The sequence below is a fragment of the Ornithodoros turicata genome, chromosome 4 (genome assembly GCF_037126465.1).
Source record: "Ornithodoros turicata isolate Travis chromosome 4, ASM3712646v1, whole genome shotgun sequence".
Lineage (NCBI taxonomy): Eukaryota > Metazoa > Arthropoda > Arachnida > Ixodida > Argasidae > Ornithodoros > Ornithodoros turicata.
Genome location: NC_088204.1, coordinates 67,268,699 through 67,286,455, shown reverse-complemented (window position 1 = coordinate 67,286,455; position 17,757 = coordinate 67,268,699). Strand labels below are relative to the sequence as shown.

The window sequence follows — 17,757 nt, the reverse complement described above, 5'->3', positions numbered from 1 at the left end:
GTCATGTGTGTCTTGGTATCCAATACATTTTCCCACAAAGCTGCAGGTGATTCCTTTCCACTGGCTTGCTCTAGCAACATTATGCTTGTATAGGAAGAAACTTCTGAACAAAGTATACCAACTCACTCTGCGTCCTCTCCATTTTACTTTTCCCCTTTCATCATCATCATGATCAACAACAACAACTCAGTCAAGCTGCAGCAACCACAACATTTCAGGAATGACAATGAAAAAATGGCTAGGAAGCAAGCGAGCTGGTGAAGATGATGCATAATGTAAAAAACCCCGAGACTAGGGAACACGAAGGGACGTGTGTTCCCTTCGTGTTTGTGTCTGTCCCTTCGTGTTCCCTAGTCTCGGGGTTTTTTACATTATGCATTTCAGGAATACTTTATTTCTATAAGAAATATATGTGAATTTACGTATTACACTTTCTCAATGACGAAGAGAAGACAGTGCTTTTTGGGCATTCAAGGAGACACTCGTTCGACGCTAGATAGCACAGGAACCATACACGAGGGGAGCAAGTGTTCTGAATACCACTTGATCGAGACACTGTGGAATATATACGCGTTGAATGACCACACACGCATGTACGGAGGCGTGCGAGGTTTCAGAGATACGATGACAATTCGTGAGCAGTGAAAATGAAGTTTCCTGAAATAGTTCACGGTACGTTTTGGAAGTCGTGCCTATTCTGCGTCAAAAGTTATCAACTTGCTCATCATGAACACGCTTAACTGAATGCAATGTTAGCGACAGGGACACCGTCGAGCTTTCGCAACAAGACTTCCTGGCACCGGTGCAGAGTCAACGTCCTTGATAACCATCGTATAACGACGTGTACTACTGATGATAACATAGGAAAATGAAAATTCGGTAAAAATGTATAGTAAGTGATGACATTACGACGCCGTGCTTCTTAATTGTTGAGTAACCCTGCCCGAAGGCACTTCTGTAAGGTTTCGGAAGGTGGACGGTGACTGTCACGTGACACGGCAGATCATGAGAAATAAAAAAAAGGTTAATTACGCTAAGCTAAGTAATCCTATAACGTTCCTAACGGCATTTAATACGGTTTTAGGTGCATTTTTCTGCATCTGTGCGTACCAAAACAGAGGCGATACTTGTTTCATGTTTCTTACATGCGCTGTATTTCAGAACATGGTGTTATTTTGACTTATGTCGCTGAACAATGTAAAATATGAACGAGTTGGCCCAAATACTACGAAGGAGAAACCGGCGACAATTTTTTTCTGCGTAGCATCTGATCCCGAAAACGGAGCTTATGAAAGTGCGGGATTTGAAAACTGTCGGGTGGAACAGTGTTCCCATATTGGTTTCCCACTTATCAACAAATACATTTCTACCTCAAACTGGTAGCACTTCAAACTGTAGGAGACAATAAAAATGTAAATACCTGAGTGTAATCCACAAGTAATCCTTCCACTGCTTTCTTACTTCTTGAGGAGTTCATTGAAGTCGCAGTGGAAAGCAGACGACATTGCAGACGACAGCTGACGCCGCACTTGTTCTCGCTTAGGTAAATATCCGAACGCTACAGGTGGAACACGGTCGCGCTCACTCTCTGGTCACTCCCAAGCATACATACACTGGTCACTCTCCTGTTTGCCCAATAAGTCCGTGTCGTCAGACACGTAACAAATCACGTGATCACAACCTTAAAGACGGCACAACAGGTGAGAGCAAATTTGGAGTGATCATCAAGTGTCACCTGTTGGCGACGATATTTCTGATCGCAGACGGAACGTGTTCAAGGTTCTGCAGCTTCTGGCAGGCGAGGACAGGTTACGGGGACAGGATAGGGACCAGGGGGTCCAGTGACGTCATGGGGCACAAGTCCGAACGGGTACGCCGGCGGAACTCGCGAACATGACTGTTTCCAGACGGGCGCTTGCAGCACATTGATTGGAAGCGACGTGCGCCCAGGATGGGCCGAGTAGTTCAAGCTCCGCCGCGACGGGGCACCCACGTCGCAACCTACGTTGCATAAGGGGCGCTGCAGTCGCGGTTATGGTTTGATTCTTTTTTTTTTTTTTGGCGCGCGCGCGGAGCGAGGTGGTAGGGGTGTTAAAGAAAGAGAGACGGTAGATGGAAAGGAGTCGGCGGGAGAGGGATCAATTTGTGGCGTAAGTTGGTTTCCGATCTTACTATTTCTTTTTTTTTTTCTTCTCCCTCTCCCTCTATCTCCCACTAGCTCTGCATCCATGGGATGCGCTATTCCAGAAGGATTGGGAGCAGCCGGTGGTGCTGCCATCCCCTAGCGCTCAGCCGTAGCGTGAAGCGGCTGCACTGAATGAACGGTATTCTTGCTCTTGTCGAGAGGAGGTTCAGTCAGGTTATGGCTGGATTGGATTGGATTGCTTTCTTCAATGCAACCGAGAAAGCGTCATTTTCACAACAAGACAGAAGAGTTCAGCTCACATCACAGCCATGACACCTTTGTAATTACGGCGGCGTTGATACGTTGCTGGCCCTATAGGCGAAGTGATATACGCGCGTGAAACACCAATGCGATATGGAAAGAGGGCAAATAAAGCTTATCCAAAACACTGCGCATTCACTAGGGGGGTGCTACATGTTTATTTCAGAGCTAACGAACATGGGTTGATGATAAGCAGACGACTTGAATCCCCTCTACAATAATTTCTAAGGAACGATGAGCTAAAGTAGCTAGTACGAAAGTAGCTTTCGAGATAGACTGAAACTATGCTTAAACGTAGCTGTTTAAGTCGAAGGAAATGCACCTTTGACACAGAATAGAGACCACGACGGAGAAGTGCCCTGCATGGGGTGACAACGCCACGAAGACCATTAGGCAAGAGGACGTCAACAGCTCTTTCCATGGCTAAATTAGAATGGTGCGAGCGAGCTGGTGTACCGTATATGTATAGAAAGAGGTAACACTTCTTTGAGTTTGGCCTCGGTGGCTCAGTCGGTAGCGTGCACGCCTTCTGATCCCGAGATCGCGGGTTCGAAGCCGGCCGAGGACGCCAGCAACTTGGTGGCAGGGTACAAGTTGCTTAGACACGCCGTCTTCCGCGAGGGACGTTAAATACGGGGTGCCGTGTGATGAGCTTTCATCGCACGTTAAAGAACCCTCAGGTGGGCAAAAGCAATCCACAGACCGACTGCTGTGGCGTCGCTCATGATCTCAGTTGTCTCGCGATGTAAACACCCAATTATTTATTTATATTTCATTGAGTTTGAGGAACACACAAGACGAAGAGGACACGTGGCACTGCGATAATACTCTCGTATTTCTGACGCGACTTTTTGCTTTGACGGGGCCAGCAATGGTGTTCTTAATTTCTTATGAAAATTCACCAGAAAACGAGTCCGAAAAATTATGAGTATCTGTTGCATCGTCACGATGTTTAGTGTAGTAGGTGTCTCAGCGACCATGTCACAAAACTGGACAAGAAAAGCGTGCTGTGAAAAATATTCCACCAACGCGATATTTATTTGTAGAGAATTTTCGCCACATAATGCGAGTAGCTGTAGCAAATTTTTATTGAAAGCAGTTCAATTCATTGAAAGGAACTCGGAAGTTTGCCAAGTTAAAGCAACGTATATATCTCCTTGTCTGAACCAGAAAGCACATTGGGGATTCAACCAAATCCACTACAAAATACGCTACATGAAAAAAAAAAAAAAAAGAAAAAGTGCGAAAGTGGTCGCTTTAGTAGCGCGATTGATTTGATAACATTGCTTACAACAGAACCTCATCGTCTCAGAGACAAACAAGCAAATCCTGCAGTATGTTCAGATCCGGTTCCGCTTCTACGGTGAGCTGCTCAACCTTTGCGATCGTCACATGATTATGTAAACGACAAGAAAAAAAGCCGAGGAGGATTTAAGAGTGTTCTCAGTTTGTTACAAAGTCATTAGCAAGCTTCGTCCCGAGTCAGTGGCTCCGATGCTTGGCAGAACAAAAACCGGGTGACGTGGACAGCGAGGTGATGAAAGCGAAACAGATGGCTGTAAAATTTCATGATAAATTATTGGCTCTGAATTTACTGGAAATATTTCGCACTGCGACTCCGAGTTTTGCAAGAGTGCACGCGGCAGCGTTGTTGCTTGTTTAGAAGAAGAAGAAGCGCAATGGTGGCCTTTCACGCACGGGGCACGTGGTTTGGTGGCACGCACGCGGACACGACAAGTCCTCGCCGTGTTGCCAAGCGAGACTGACTGACAGTAGGAGACATTGCACTGGGTAGAAAAATAATTGTAATACAGCAACAAGTACTCCGATACGTACGCCGTACATCATGTATGTTTATTTATTTATTGTTGACACGTTAAGAACCCGAAGGCATTACATAACGGAGGTGGGCACACGGTAAGAATACAGAAAAAATTAATAAGAACAGCGTACATGATAAAACGGATATTTGACAAGATGCAGAGAAACAAAAGGTACACGATACAATAAGGTATATACATAGTATACACGGAATACACAACAGCTAGAGATACAAGGGTGCAATAACGACTCCGAAGGTGAGGATAATACCACAAAAATACATAAACCTTAGATACTAAGTTTAGCTCAAGGAAATACCTAAATCCTATCATACCTACCATACATATATATCAATACCTAAATCACATGCAAATATTCACGATCACGTTCACGTGCATGGTTTTAACGAAGAGGTGTGCTATCGCACATTAGCTTTTATTTATGTTGCTACGTGTGAACCACAATGTACTTCTTCATCTGTATGCGTTCGTACTTTCATTACGTTGCAGGCGAGCAATTCTTCAATTATATGTATACAAATGAATGAACCGATGGTGCGGAGAGCGTAGTCACATGGTACCTGTCTCGAGATAGAAACGCTCTAATTACTTTACCTGCGTTACATGTGTGCACTGTATCTGCAGACACCCGGTCATTAATGCGCGCTAGTCGAATGTCAAGTCCCATAACTGACTCCCAACCCAATCGAACGATCTCTGCAGCGAAATGTGGTAAACGTACTATGTCTGATTAGTCGGCGCATAACATCGTCCTCGGCGTGCCGTAATTTGACACTCTACATGTATCGAAGCCCTTCAAATAAACGCCGAAGACGGCGATGACGAGAATGTCGAACGAGTATACTTTGTGTTCGTAATACGCAGTTTTGTTGTCTCCTTAAAACTCTTAAAACGTACTTTTAAATTCGAGGCTTATCAGCGGCACGGACGAGTGAATGGAATATCCGTCCCTTAGTGACAGCTAAAATATTAATGGAGATGAGTTTGAACGAAAACACTAGTTGTACAGCCTGTGGTTTGTCCTGAGTTATCTAAGCGACTTTTCAGGAAGTTGTCGGTCGCATAGCACCGACGGAGCTACCGAGTTGATGTTTTTTTTTTTTTTTTTTGCGCGAATATTTCGTAAAAGTATGCAAATGTCCTTGAAGTTCGTCGTCACCGACGAGCGTTTTCGCAACATTCACCGGCAGTGTTGAGGGTAACTCGTTACTGTAGCTAAGTTGCTTGTTTCGGTAGCTTTTAACTTAACTCTACCTCCAGTAGCTTCTTGAGGATCTCCTTCCTTTCTTAGGCGACTTTGTTAAAGTCACTTGGGGAAAGTTCCAAGTCGTTCTACTTCTTCTTTTTAAATGTTCCAAGTACCTTTTGTTCGATTCTCGTCTACAAACATCGCTCCCTGGTGAGGCGACCGCCCGGTGCGCGCCGGACGTAGACGTTCACGGTGCGTCTGACTTTTTTTTTTTTTTTGTTACGCGGTGAATTACAAATTCTCTTTTGCGCGTATATTAGTTGCCTCAGGTGGTACCCATCGTAGCGACGAGCAGCGTATTTATAATGACACAGGACACTGCCTAGTAGGATTAGAACTTGGCGCTGATCTACGACATGTGTGTACGGCGGACAACTCACGGAACCTAAACTTTCAATGCCGGCTTTGTGCTCCGTTCAAGAACCTTATTAGAGATCAAAATCGTCACATCCCTTCCTAAAGAAGCACATAATGCTAGGCTTCTCTCGTCATATCAGATATTGGTTTTGCATAATATTAAACATCTTGCACGACCCATTGTGAGAGCAATATCTAAATTAATTATAGAAGGGTCAAGAACTAAAATGTGTGTAACAACCCCCGAGCGACATGCCGCCAGCGTAGGCAGGCAGATCGCTCGTCTACCCAACGTTATCCCCCCCCCCCCCCCCACCTCGAGAAAAGCCAATTTTAACAGAATTCAAGATTCCTCGCCGCTAGCACGTGCGCTCGACGTCTTCGCGATACCGTGCTGGAATGCACCACAGGAAGGTCTCTGTAGCACGGGGGGTGGGGGGTGGGGGAAACAGAGACCTCTAATTAGGAAGGATTAGAAACATTAAAACTTACAGTGACTAATAAACTGAAGGGACTTAGACTTCCTAGCTAATAGAGCACACCCCACACCTTAAGAAAAAAGAGTGTGAAAAGGGTGGAAAAGGTTCTATAGTTACCACCTAGGTCAACATGGCGTCTGATAAAGGGTGTAAAAGGGTGATAAAAGCAATTATCATATATCCAAATTGCTACAAAAAGGCGTACGCCCCACCTCGCTCGCCACTTACTAACCCTACCAACCCTGTCACGCGTAGGTAGCAGGTAGAACTTTGCAACCCTTTAGGCAGAACATATGCGACAACTATTACCTCCTAAAAGGTGTAACTGCTCCACCCATTTTTCTAAGAGTGCATGTGCCATGGGCGTTCTCAGGATTTATCCAAAATCTCGAGATTTGTTTCATGAATTTTTACCGAGGGGTGTTACGAAAGAGACCAGAGAGTGACACAGGTTCTTAACATCTCGCTGACGAAAGGTTTAATGAACGAACGCGAAGATAGAAAAAAAAACAAAAAAAAAAACAACGAAATTATGCTCGCTCGCTCTCCAGCGTCTTTCTCCTTTTCATTTTCTTGACAGGGGGTCTGTTAATTAATTTTGCCTACCTGAAGGATGTTTAACGTGCACCGAAATCTCGACACGTCACGTCTAACGTCCCCCCGCGGAAGACGGCGTGTCTGAGAAACTTGTACCGTTCCACCAAGTTGCCACCGTCCTCGGCTGGGTTTGAACCCGCGATCTTGGGATTAGTAGGCTGGCACGCTACTGACTGAGCCACCGATGTCGGGGTGTTCAGAGGTTCATTTGATTATGACATCTGAGAGAAATCATGACGACCTACGAATGAAGAGTGCACAATTTTCCCAAGGGACGAATTCAATATACCAATACCAATATACCAACATATTTCAATGTACCAATACCAATATAGCAACATCTTTCAAAAATGTCCAAGAGGTAACCGAAGCGTCATGTCCAACGACTTTTTGTTATATCGGCCAAAAAATGTGTATGGTACGAGATTAACAGTGTGTTTTGGGCCGCGACTCTGGAACTCTATGCCTCTTGAGGTTAAAAACAGCCAGTCATTCCGCAACATGCTACGACGTTACCTCACGGACACGTCAGCCTATATGATTGATTGATTGATTGATTGATTTTTAAAAGAAAAAAAATGGAGATGTTAGTCTTGAGTCACTCGGGACTGGCTACTCCAGGACGCGTTATTAAGAAAGGGAAAGAAAGGGGAAAGAAAGGGAAATTACACAAAACTCGACGCTTTGCAACGGAATGGAAACAGAATAAATGAGAACATCACCACCTAGCTGGCTGTCACTTTTGGTGTCAGCCTATATGAACCCATGAATGTAACTGTTTGTTGCATTATTTATCTAACCTGTTTTTCTGTTCCATTTACCCCGCGGGGCATGAGCCTGTACTAGCGAAAGCTATTGGAGACGCCCCACGATTTCCTTGTTCCTTGTTTTTTAGTGATGACAAATAAACAAAAAAAAAATCTTCCTTTATATACGTATACATATATATATATATATATATATAGATTAGAAGCTTAGGAGGGCGGTTGACCACGAGAATGAAATAAGCAGGAAAAATCAGAAGACGACAAAGAGCTTACAGGAAAACACAAAGGGGAGTTTATTAACACATATAGGGATAGGGGACGACGTTTCGGCAGTCAGCGCTGCCTTCGACGGGACTAGGGTTTGGTGACAAGAACAAGCTTTATATATGGGAGAGGGTTATGTACAAGGGAAAGAGAGCAGCGCATGCGCTTTTGTCATGACTAACACAGGTTGGTGACTAAGTGAAAGGGGAATGGCCGGGTCTGTGCAGCAGGACCTTGAGGAAATACCAGTGAGCCTGAAAAAGAGACAAAAGAGCGTATGTATTGTGCTGGATTAGGAATGATTCCTAATCCAGCACAATACATACGCTCTTTTGTCATTTGCACGCACTTTTTAACGCTGAATTCCACCTGCCAGTACTTTGTCCATTTAAGAACTTTGTTAAGTGATTCGTCTAACAGCAGTTGATCATTTGTATTGTTCACAACGTTGAAAATAATGCAATCGTCAGCATATAACCTACATGGTACAGACACAACTTCTGCAATATCATTAATATATATATATATAGAGAGAGGAAATATATAGCGTCATTTACTTGTTTCTTTAATGGCTTTTTTCCCCTCCCATGTTTGTTTTCCTTTGCGACCTTTAAGAAAAAATACAAACGAAACAAAAGATGTTTTCGCTTCTAATCTGGCTCATCATTGTCAAACTATAGTTTCGTCAAGCGGGCAGTTTTGAATTCGAAGGCAATTGAACATACGCGTAGCGTTCTCCGTAATTGCACGCATAGCACAACAACTCAGGGCATGCCCTCCTACTGTGACTCAGGTGCAACAATAGGTTTTCCCAAGTCACGTGACCAAACTTGACGTCACTGCACAAGCCTCATTAAAGCGGACTCCCCGATGTAACTTAAAATGAAAAAAAAAAAAAAGGCATTTGGTTCTTTTTCAGCGCGGGATCTTCTTTCACATCGTCGCAAACGAAACACGTGTCCGGCACGGAGCCGCCCTGAATTACACAATTAGGATGCCTGAACACTAGCTCCCTCTGTGCTATAGAGGGAGCTAGTATTCAGGCACCCTGTACACAATTTGCTCCCAGCGCCTCCCCGTGGACGTTTAATGTTACTTTCTTTCTTTCTTTCTTTCTTTTTTCTTCGCGATAATTCCTGGGAATGTCTGGCATTAAATGCTCACGTGACCCGCGTTTAATTTAAAACAGGCGACTAAATTGAAACCCTGTTCTGGAGCCTCTTCTATAGGTGTTTGTAGCGCTGTACAGCATACCCTCTATACGGAACGCATTCATTAGCGCGGCCGGGATTCCAAATGTCTTTAAAAACAAAAGTTAAATCCTCGTTCCTGGCTCTGTCCGTTTTCTTTGTTCTTCTGCTTAATTGAGAGAAATAATCGCGTTGTAGCTGCTTGCCGAGTTTTCATTTTTTTTTAATTTTTCTTCTGCGAAGCAATTGTCTGAAAATTATTCACCAGTACGAGCGTTATAACGGGCGTACAGCGAGCGTGTACGTTCTTGTTGGCGCGAAACAGGGAGTTTTAGGAGACCGTTTCACGACGGAAGAAACCCTGAGACTGTTGCAGTGACGCGTACGACGAAGGGGAAGTAGTTTTACCAAACCGGTCTCAACGTTACGGGCGGTATCATAGCGTCAACTATTTCAGGAAATCTAACGGACGAAGCGCGTTTCCTGCGTGTGCTTAACCGGGCAGAGCCGTATAAGATGGAAGGTATGAGAACAGCACTACACGCGTTCCTTTATGAGAGTATGCATTCATCAGGGCTCTCATCTGCCCGAGTTCATCTTTATGTCCCAGTTCCTTTGTATGCTGTTCGATTCTTTAAATGTATTCGCTCTGATACTCAATAAGCCACCTGGAGTACAAAGACGTAATCATGACACTCGAATTCCACCTGGTGGTTTGTCTACGGACAACCCTTTCATCCTGTGGTCTCTCAGAAGCCCTACTAAAGAAGATAACCTAACGAAACTTTACGCAGACTGCGCCGCTTCTTTGTCACATGAGAAACCCTCCGACGTCTGCATCGCATTCCAGACAGCCCTTACGTCCGTGAGAGCATCTATTATAACGTTGAAAGCGCGAACCCGGTGGACGCTGTTCTGAAAGCAGTCGCGTCCAGTGTTCCAGAAAGCCAACGGTGACGCACAGTCCTCGGGGCACAGGAGTCTCCAAACCTACATGAAATGAGCGTTGCCTGTGTACATGCGAAGTGTGGGTGTGAAGGAGCATCTGTTTCTGCGTCTGAGTTAATGACCTAAGGGGACAGAGACTGCATAATGTAAAGTCTATCCCGCGTCTCGACGGCGACAACTGGAAACGCCGTCTGCTTCAATATTGGTCCACGTGTCGTCTGCTATGGCGTCGTCTGCTTTAAGCCTTGATGGCGACTCTCTAAATTGGCTTCTGTCTACTTAGCCATAGAGGACGGGGTAATTGGATTGTAGTTGTAATGGACGCGAAAGGGAAAGGATAGCGGAAAGAATGATCTGTATAACACCGCACAGATGTTAAGGAATTGGAGGGCAAAGCCAGTGCAGGAAGCGATGAAAAGCGGATGACGAGGAAGCGGCGTGCAGAATCACTAGTGATCATACGTTTAATGCTCGTGCACTCACCTTAGCAAGGTACATTGCATCAGACATGGCAGATTTTGTGTACCAGTTGAAATATCGGGTAATGTTACTGTGTAAAACCTGTCTTCTCTTTCATATTGTTTAGGAGTACTTATTGTGCGCAAACAGTTATATAAATTGAACGTCCGTCAGCATCACTGCTTCTTGGTGGACGGCCTGGTTATTCTTCGTATTTCACGCAGCTCGAAGGGCGCGCCGCATACTTTACTGCTCAGACCGCAGATATTTTTTATTGGGGTGTAGCGCTGTTAGACGTGATTACTGCGCTGTCAGCGTAGCGTAAATATCTTTAGTGCTCCGTTATTGTTGATATGGGTAAGGTAGTAAATACTAGTCAGTTATCTTACTTAGACGAACGAACTCCTCCGACGTCCATGATGAACTAAGGGAGCCCATGCGTCGCGCTTCAAGGTCGCATACATGCTGTGAGGCTTTCCCTGGGTATTTCGACAGGCTTTTCAGACCGATGTCGGGAGAGTTCCTCACGAAGTCGGCTCATGACGCATACTACCCCTGCTTTGACCTGTTCTCTCTCCATCTGTCCACATCTGTACGCCACTCATAGCCATAATTGCTTCGCGGTGCTAATATGGAGTCACTCGGGTCCGTTTTGTATTGACGTACGTCATCCACGTAAATGCACGCAAAATATCCTGGTTTTCTGCGCAAACAATGCAAATGAACCAATTGTCCGGTTTGAATGGTGCAATATCATGAGAGCAGGGCAAAAGTCATCATTGTCCCCGCGCTCTAGAAACAGAACTTCAACACATAGCACGGTGAAGGCCAACCGTTGCAGAGAAGGACACCTTTATCACTCCTTAACTGTGAAAAGTGTGGGGCGCGCGCCATTTTTGGAACTGCATTAAGTGTTCCAAAAAGGCACACGCCTCCCGTTTTTAACCAGTCAGGGGGCGGAACAGTGTCATTCCGGATTATGACTGGCTAAGAACGTGTTATGTGGTGAAGTTCTGTTTTTATAGCTTCCCGGTGCCGGCTATGCTGTCTGGGGGTTTCCTAGGTTTTCCACAGACGCTTTCAGATACTATATGTCTGCACAGTTCCCTTAGAAGTCGGCCCAGCACGCACATTCCCCAGGGCGTCAGTCGTGACGTTGCCCACATCTGTGAGGCCGACAACGGCGAGCCCTATTCCCCATCACCAACCATCTGTTTCTGTAGTTTGGGTCAATGATGATTGGAATGCTGTGAACATGCTGTGATGCTGAAAAAAACACCATGACCATTGCAGGAATTGTACGGTGGACGACGTCCTACATCCCACAAGCTCTTTGACGGAAAGACTCTTAAAAGTTCGCCGCCTGATGGGAATTGATGTTCTGAGACTGGAACACATAGAAAGGACAAATACATGCAAAGCCTCAAGTGCCTAAGAAATTAACGAATTTAATGGTTTCATTAATTTCTTTGGCACTTGAGGCTTTGTATGTATTTGTCCTTTCTATGCGTTCCAGCCCCAGAACATCAATTCCCATCACGTTCAACAGACGCCGCTTGTGTCGCCCCGTCGTGTTAATGTGTGCGCGAGTGAGAAAACATGTAAGAGTGAAAGTGGAGTGAATGAATGTATCTGTTTGTCCCTTCAAATGACGCACCCTCGGAGGTCACTGGAGAGGCGTGTTAGCTTAATTCAATTTGTAAAAGCCCTGTACCGGTTATCCAGAAGATGCAGGTTCGAGTCCCACAGCTGTTTAACCTTTTCAGCGACTTCCTTCTTTCATCACTCTCAGCCTCGTCTGACCTTAGATCCTAGATCTTAACTTTGGACCGTCATCATTCCTTCATCTGTCATCCTATCCTCTCATCCCATCCAGTCGTGACGGAGGAGGCCACATAGCTGAGGCCAACAACGGCAAGCCCGTTTTCGTCACCACCAGTCCACCATCCACCACCAACACCAACACCTGGTTTCAGAGTGTGCGCAACAATCATGACTACGGGAACATAAAGAAAAGTATCATAATCATAATACCGAGTGAATAGAACGTGACTTTTATTAACACTGCCTCCATGAGTAGCGCACTCTCGAAGTAATCAGTCGTGCCAGGGCTTCATCCCATTATTAACAACAGTGGCCCGGATAGAGTTCCCTTCCGCTTCCCCAGCTCGCCAATCTTTCCCAGCCGCCAGTAACGCCATATAACACGGACGTCCCGTTTCAATAACTGACTGGAAGTGATCCTTTCTGAGAATGCAGGCGCGTCTTATCTCCTTACTTCCGAAACATGTGCATGGAGGAGTATATAGCACACGTGCTGCAGGAAAGATGAAAACGGAAGCAAAGAAGGCGGAAGAAGCGAACCAGGGCTCCCGTGTCATTCCACCCTTGCCGCTGGTGCCACCTGAGACGAATGGATTTCCGGACGTCTTTTGTGCTTCCGAGTTCGTCACGTCCGGTGCCTGTCGTCACTTCCGCCGAAGTTCGAGCTGAGCAGAAGCGGAAGCAGGCAGCGGAAGCGATTCGTTGAATGGATGCCGCTCTTCAAGTGGCCCTCCGTTCGGTGGGAAAAACACCGGGAGAGAAGGAAAGGGAGTGTTGGTTGTCCTTTTAACAAGAATAAAAGGAACAATGCGTGATGTTCCCTTGTAATGACTGTGTTTTGTTTCTTCCACGGAGGTTTCACAGAAAGGGGACGTCAACTGTGATGATGATGATGATGGTGATGATGATGATAGAGAAAAGATAAAATGGGGACGAAAGGGGAAGCGACAGAGTTGGGCTTTCCGAGTTTCTGGCTAGGATGACCTTAATGCTAGCTCCCTTTGCATACACACAGAGGGTGCTAATATTCAGACACCCTACACTCTTAAAAATGATGGTGGTGTTGATGCTGGTGAAAGGACTCGCCGTTCTCGGCCTCACAGAGGTGGGCAACGTCATGACTGACGCCCTGGGGGAATATGCGTCCTGGACCGACTTCTAAGGGATTCTTTTTTGCATACCAATTATGTACTGCATAAGTGGTACAATAAAGGCGTACGCCTCTCGCTTTCAACAAATCGGGGGCGAGAACGATGTCATTCGGGATGACAGCTGGATATAGAAGCGTGCTGTGCGGTGAAGTTCATTATAAAGAATGTAGGGCTGGCCGCCCCAGGTTTGAGAGCAGTAAAGGAATACCTAGCATGATGGAAAATAACTGTTAAAAGTAACTAGAAAACTAAACTGGAAAGTAACTAAAAGACCGAAACACACAAACAGACAAACGCAACACGGGCCTCTAGGTGCCTATATAAGAACATTAACAGTTGAAATATGGAAGTCGTCGAAAAAAAAAAAAAACAACGGCGGGAATCGACCCACACACCTCCCCATTGCCGTAAATGTAACCTGCCGAGTGACTCGATTGCCGTAATGTAAAGAGAGCGAGTGCGTGTCCCGCTAGTGGAATGAGGCCCATTAGTAAGTCTCTGGAACGCGGATGCCAGCGTAGCGTAGTGGTTAGCGCATTTGACCGGCAATCGAGAGGTGCCTGGTTCGAATCCCGTCTCGCAGTTTGGCTTTTTCGACGCTCGCTATATTTCAACTGTTCGATAAGTAACATGTTTGCTCGACAAGGGCAGCTGTTCTATCGTGAATCTCTAGCAACCTCGTTTCGGCGTTCAAAGTGGTCGCGCCACACTCGTTCCCTGTTTCACCAAATGCGCACTAGGAGGATATTGTATTACGACTCTGCTATGTGTCACGCACCTTGTTGTGTGACTATGTTACTATCTAGAATCTGAAACATTAGCAAGTCTTTTGGGCTAACCATATTCGACAAAATGTCCCGCAAGCGATACATGGATGAACGTAAGCGAAATATTAGAAATTTATTAAGGACTAGAAATCTTGTTGGAAAACCTCTCACACAACTCCCAAATTTCTCGCTGACACACGACAATGTCAATCAAACCCGATGTCAAACTATGAGGCATCGTGGCTCCCTCAGCCCTGTGGTCATTGAAATCCTGCAACTATACAGTGATACCCTCGTTATTATGACCATGGTCGTTCCCTAAAATTTTGGTCATAATGCGGAATTGTCATATTAACGGGGGAGATTTGCAGAGGTTTCACTGCATTGTTCCCCAGGAGTACGGTCGTAAAGCGCGTATGTCAGATTACCGGGGGTCATATTAACGAGGGTTCACTGTATAAGAAATCAAGCACACAGGGCCACTCTATCGTCTTCCAGTGGATCCCGGGCCATGTGGGCAACAGCGGAAACAAGGACGCAGATCACACAGCCGCAGGCGTGCATCAGTACACACCAGGGTTGCGGAGTTGGAATGATTCCGGAATCATACCAGATTTAGCAGAACCCGGAATGTAATTGGAATGGAATGACGGAAACTGTCCTAGGAATGGGAATGGAATGGTCTGGGTGCCCCGGTGGCAGTTTTGGTTTCAACGTGGTGGTTTCTGCCCTCGCACCCTTTGCACCACACCTGCACACGGTCGAGAGTGAAATAACCTTGTCTTTGTGCTTTTTTCGTGCTTGGTAATGTCAATCTCTTCTAGCAGTGCTGCACTTGCCAGTATAGTTACCGGTCCTTTTCTTTTATTGAGGGAGTTAACAAAATGGAATTGGGTTGCCAAGCCATTCCAGGAGTGGGAACTGACCATACCTTTTCATTGCGGGGAATTGAAAGGAATTGAATTATCGTAAATCTCCATTCCTCGTAATGGAATTGGAACAGAATGGGAGAACCCATTCCGCAACTCTGGTACACACAGCGTGTCCCCATCATCTTGACTCGGGGGCGGGGGGGATCGCCGTTACCTCGTCTCAAGCCTCACTGGCCCCAAGATACACTCTCAATGGCAACATGACGTTACCACCCACTCTCTGCTTTCCTCTGTTGACCCCACATGGTCCCTTACTCTCCTCCGCAGAATGCCACGTTCCTTTACCACAGCCTTCCAACGCATGAGACTTAACGTGGCTTTGACAACGTCTTTCAAACACCTTCTCGGTGTCGGCACATCCAGCCTCTGTTCCATGTGTGGGGTGCACGGTGACCTCCATCACATCCTCCTGGTCTGCGGACAGTATGATCGCGAGCGCGCCTTCATGGAAACTGCTCTGAAGCGCGTCGACTTGGCCCAGCGCCGTCAAATTACACCTGCTGACTTCTGGCGTAGGTGGACTTGGGAGTACATCTCTGAATTGCCGTCTGCTCACCGTTTTCAAACTCACACCTCACGGTCGTGCCTTTTGCAGTAAGCGAGCTAGCACTCCTGTCTTCCACTCACCAAGCCTGTGGCCCCTAGCACGGATTACAGATGTTCAGCCGGTTCAGTGGTGTCATCCGGACATGCAAGGTGACCCGTCACAGTGGCTCTATTATTCGACGGCCCGTGCAACTTGTACACAAACTGGAACTCTAACTTTGCTTTCCACTTACCTTCCCCTCTGCCCTTACTTCTGCCCCGGGAGTGTAAGAATTGTGGAAGACAACGAGACCCTGCCCCTGCCACCCCCTGCTCCTGCGCGCGCATTGTTCTTCTTTTTTGGTTGACTAATGCAGTGGCTCCTGAACGGTCAGAGCAATAAACCGTCGTGTGTTCCAGCTGGAGTCATTCTTTCCCCGTTTGTTTCCCGACAGTGTTAGTTGTAACGTACGCCGTCACCTAGAGTGTCCAAGGGAATGGCGTGTTCACAGAGCGCAAGCGCGGAATGCAACACTACGTTTGACGCATGCGGAGAGCGCACCCATATTTTCTTGCATGCGCAAAGCGATTCCCCACGTAGAAACTATTATTGGATGTATTGATAATATATGTATATTTTTCTACCGCTTAACGACATTACGCTCGTTTGAGGCGTGTCTTCCTTCTGTGAGTGACCACAGAAGCGAACGAGGCAGGTTATGCGATTTTATATCATCCTCTGATCGTTATGTAGGAAAGCTTCAAAGGCGCACACTGAAGATCTACCCTCACAAAGCACCAGAAATCATGCTACCACAGACAACGTTTATTGAACGCAAAGCTGCAGTGTTGTAGACTAGAAGCACAGGACCCCAAAAAATTGGTGGAATATTCAATATTTGTAGGCGACCTCTTCACACAAGAAATATTACAGTATAGAGCATCTGCAGAGCGGTAAGGAAGATGTGGGACACCCACGTGTGAAAAGCGTGCTTCCCATTTTTCGTTGCATCTCGGCTTTCTCTTGCTATCTCCTGTGGAGAGCACGCGTACGTCACAGGTCAGGGAAGTGTAACGTCACAACGTGACGTAAGACGGGAAGACAAGCAGAAGCGCGTGCACGACCTACGTCACGTGGGAGTGATGCAACGTCACCTAGATACATGATTCCTGGTTAATGTCTTTCATTCCTTCGTCGCATTGACACAACGAGCCGCAATGGCGTCTGCTTACATCTACACCAACCTACAGCGAAATACATTCAGTTCAACATGTAACTTTGATGCATACATGTATTGTAATTCGCTAAGGAACGCAGTACAAATTTGAAAATATTTATGGAGGGGACAAATAAAATGAGTGGAGTGCGCTGACTAGAAGTCTGTGCTTAAGAGAATCATGAGACCACGCCCCAACTGAGGCTGTAAAACAATAACAGTAATTTGGTGAATGCCTTGGAAAATTTCTACAGTAAAATGGTGAAAGGGCATTTTCGCATGCAAATCATTGCAAAATGCAAAATAATTTCGAGCTCCCGGCGCCTTAAGAATTACTTGCAAAAGTAATTACATTGCGGTTGCAATTGCATAATATCGAAAGTAATTCTGAAAGTTACCAATTACTGGAATTAATTACAGCAATTGGGTTACTTGTAATGAATTATTTTACAGCTCTGATCACGACAGGCATGACAACATTACGTCTGCTCGGTATGAGAGTCCTGAAGATGTAATTGCTTTGTCGTTTTTTTTGTCTATCTTATGCCACTATGTCTAGCTTATGCAGTGGAAGCGGGCTTCACAGGAGACTCTCAAGGACAGACGGACGGAAACATGCTTTGCCTGGCCCTTACTTCCTATTGTTGTTTGAGAAAATTTATTGAACGACTCATTAAACGACGACGATTTCAGACACATGTTCTACCGTAATATTTCCGTTCACTAGCGATTACCAGTCAGTTC

The 17,757-nt window shown here is 45.8% G+C and overlaps 1 protein-coding gene across 1 annotated transcript in view; it reads right to left on the bottom strand.

Annotated features, from left to right (window-relative positions):
- The window catches only part of LOC135391753 (uncharacterized), a 185,944-nt gene extending 184,050 nt beyond the window's left edge, over positions 1-1,894 (bottom strand). Inside the window, exon 1 of the mRNA XM_064622179.1 lies at positions 1,421-1,894. The gene's annotated coding sequence lies outside the window, so the exon portion shown is untranslated. The remainder of the gene's footprint in view (positions 1-1,420) is intronic.
- Positions 1,895-17,757: the final 15,863 nt, after the last annotated feature.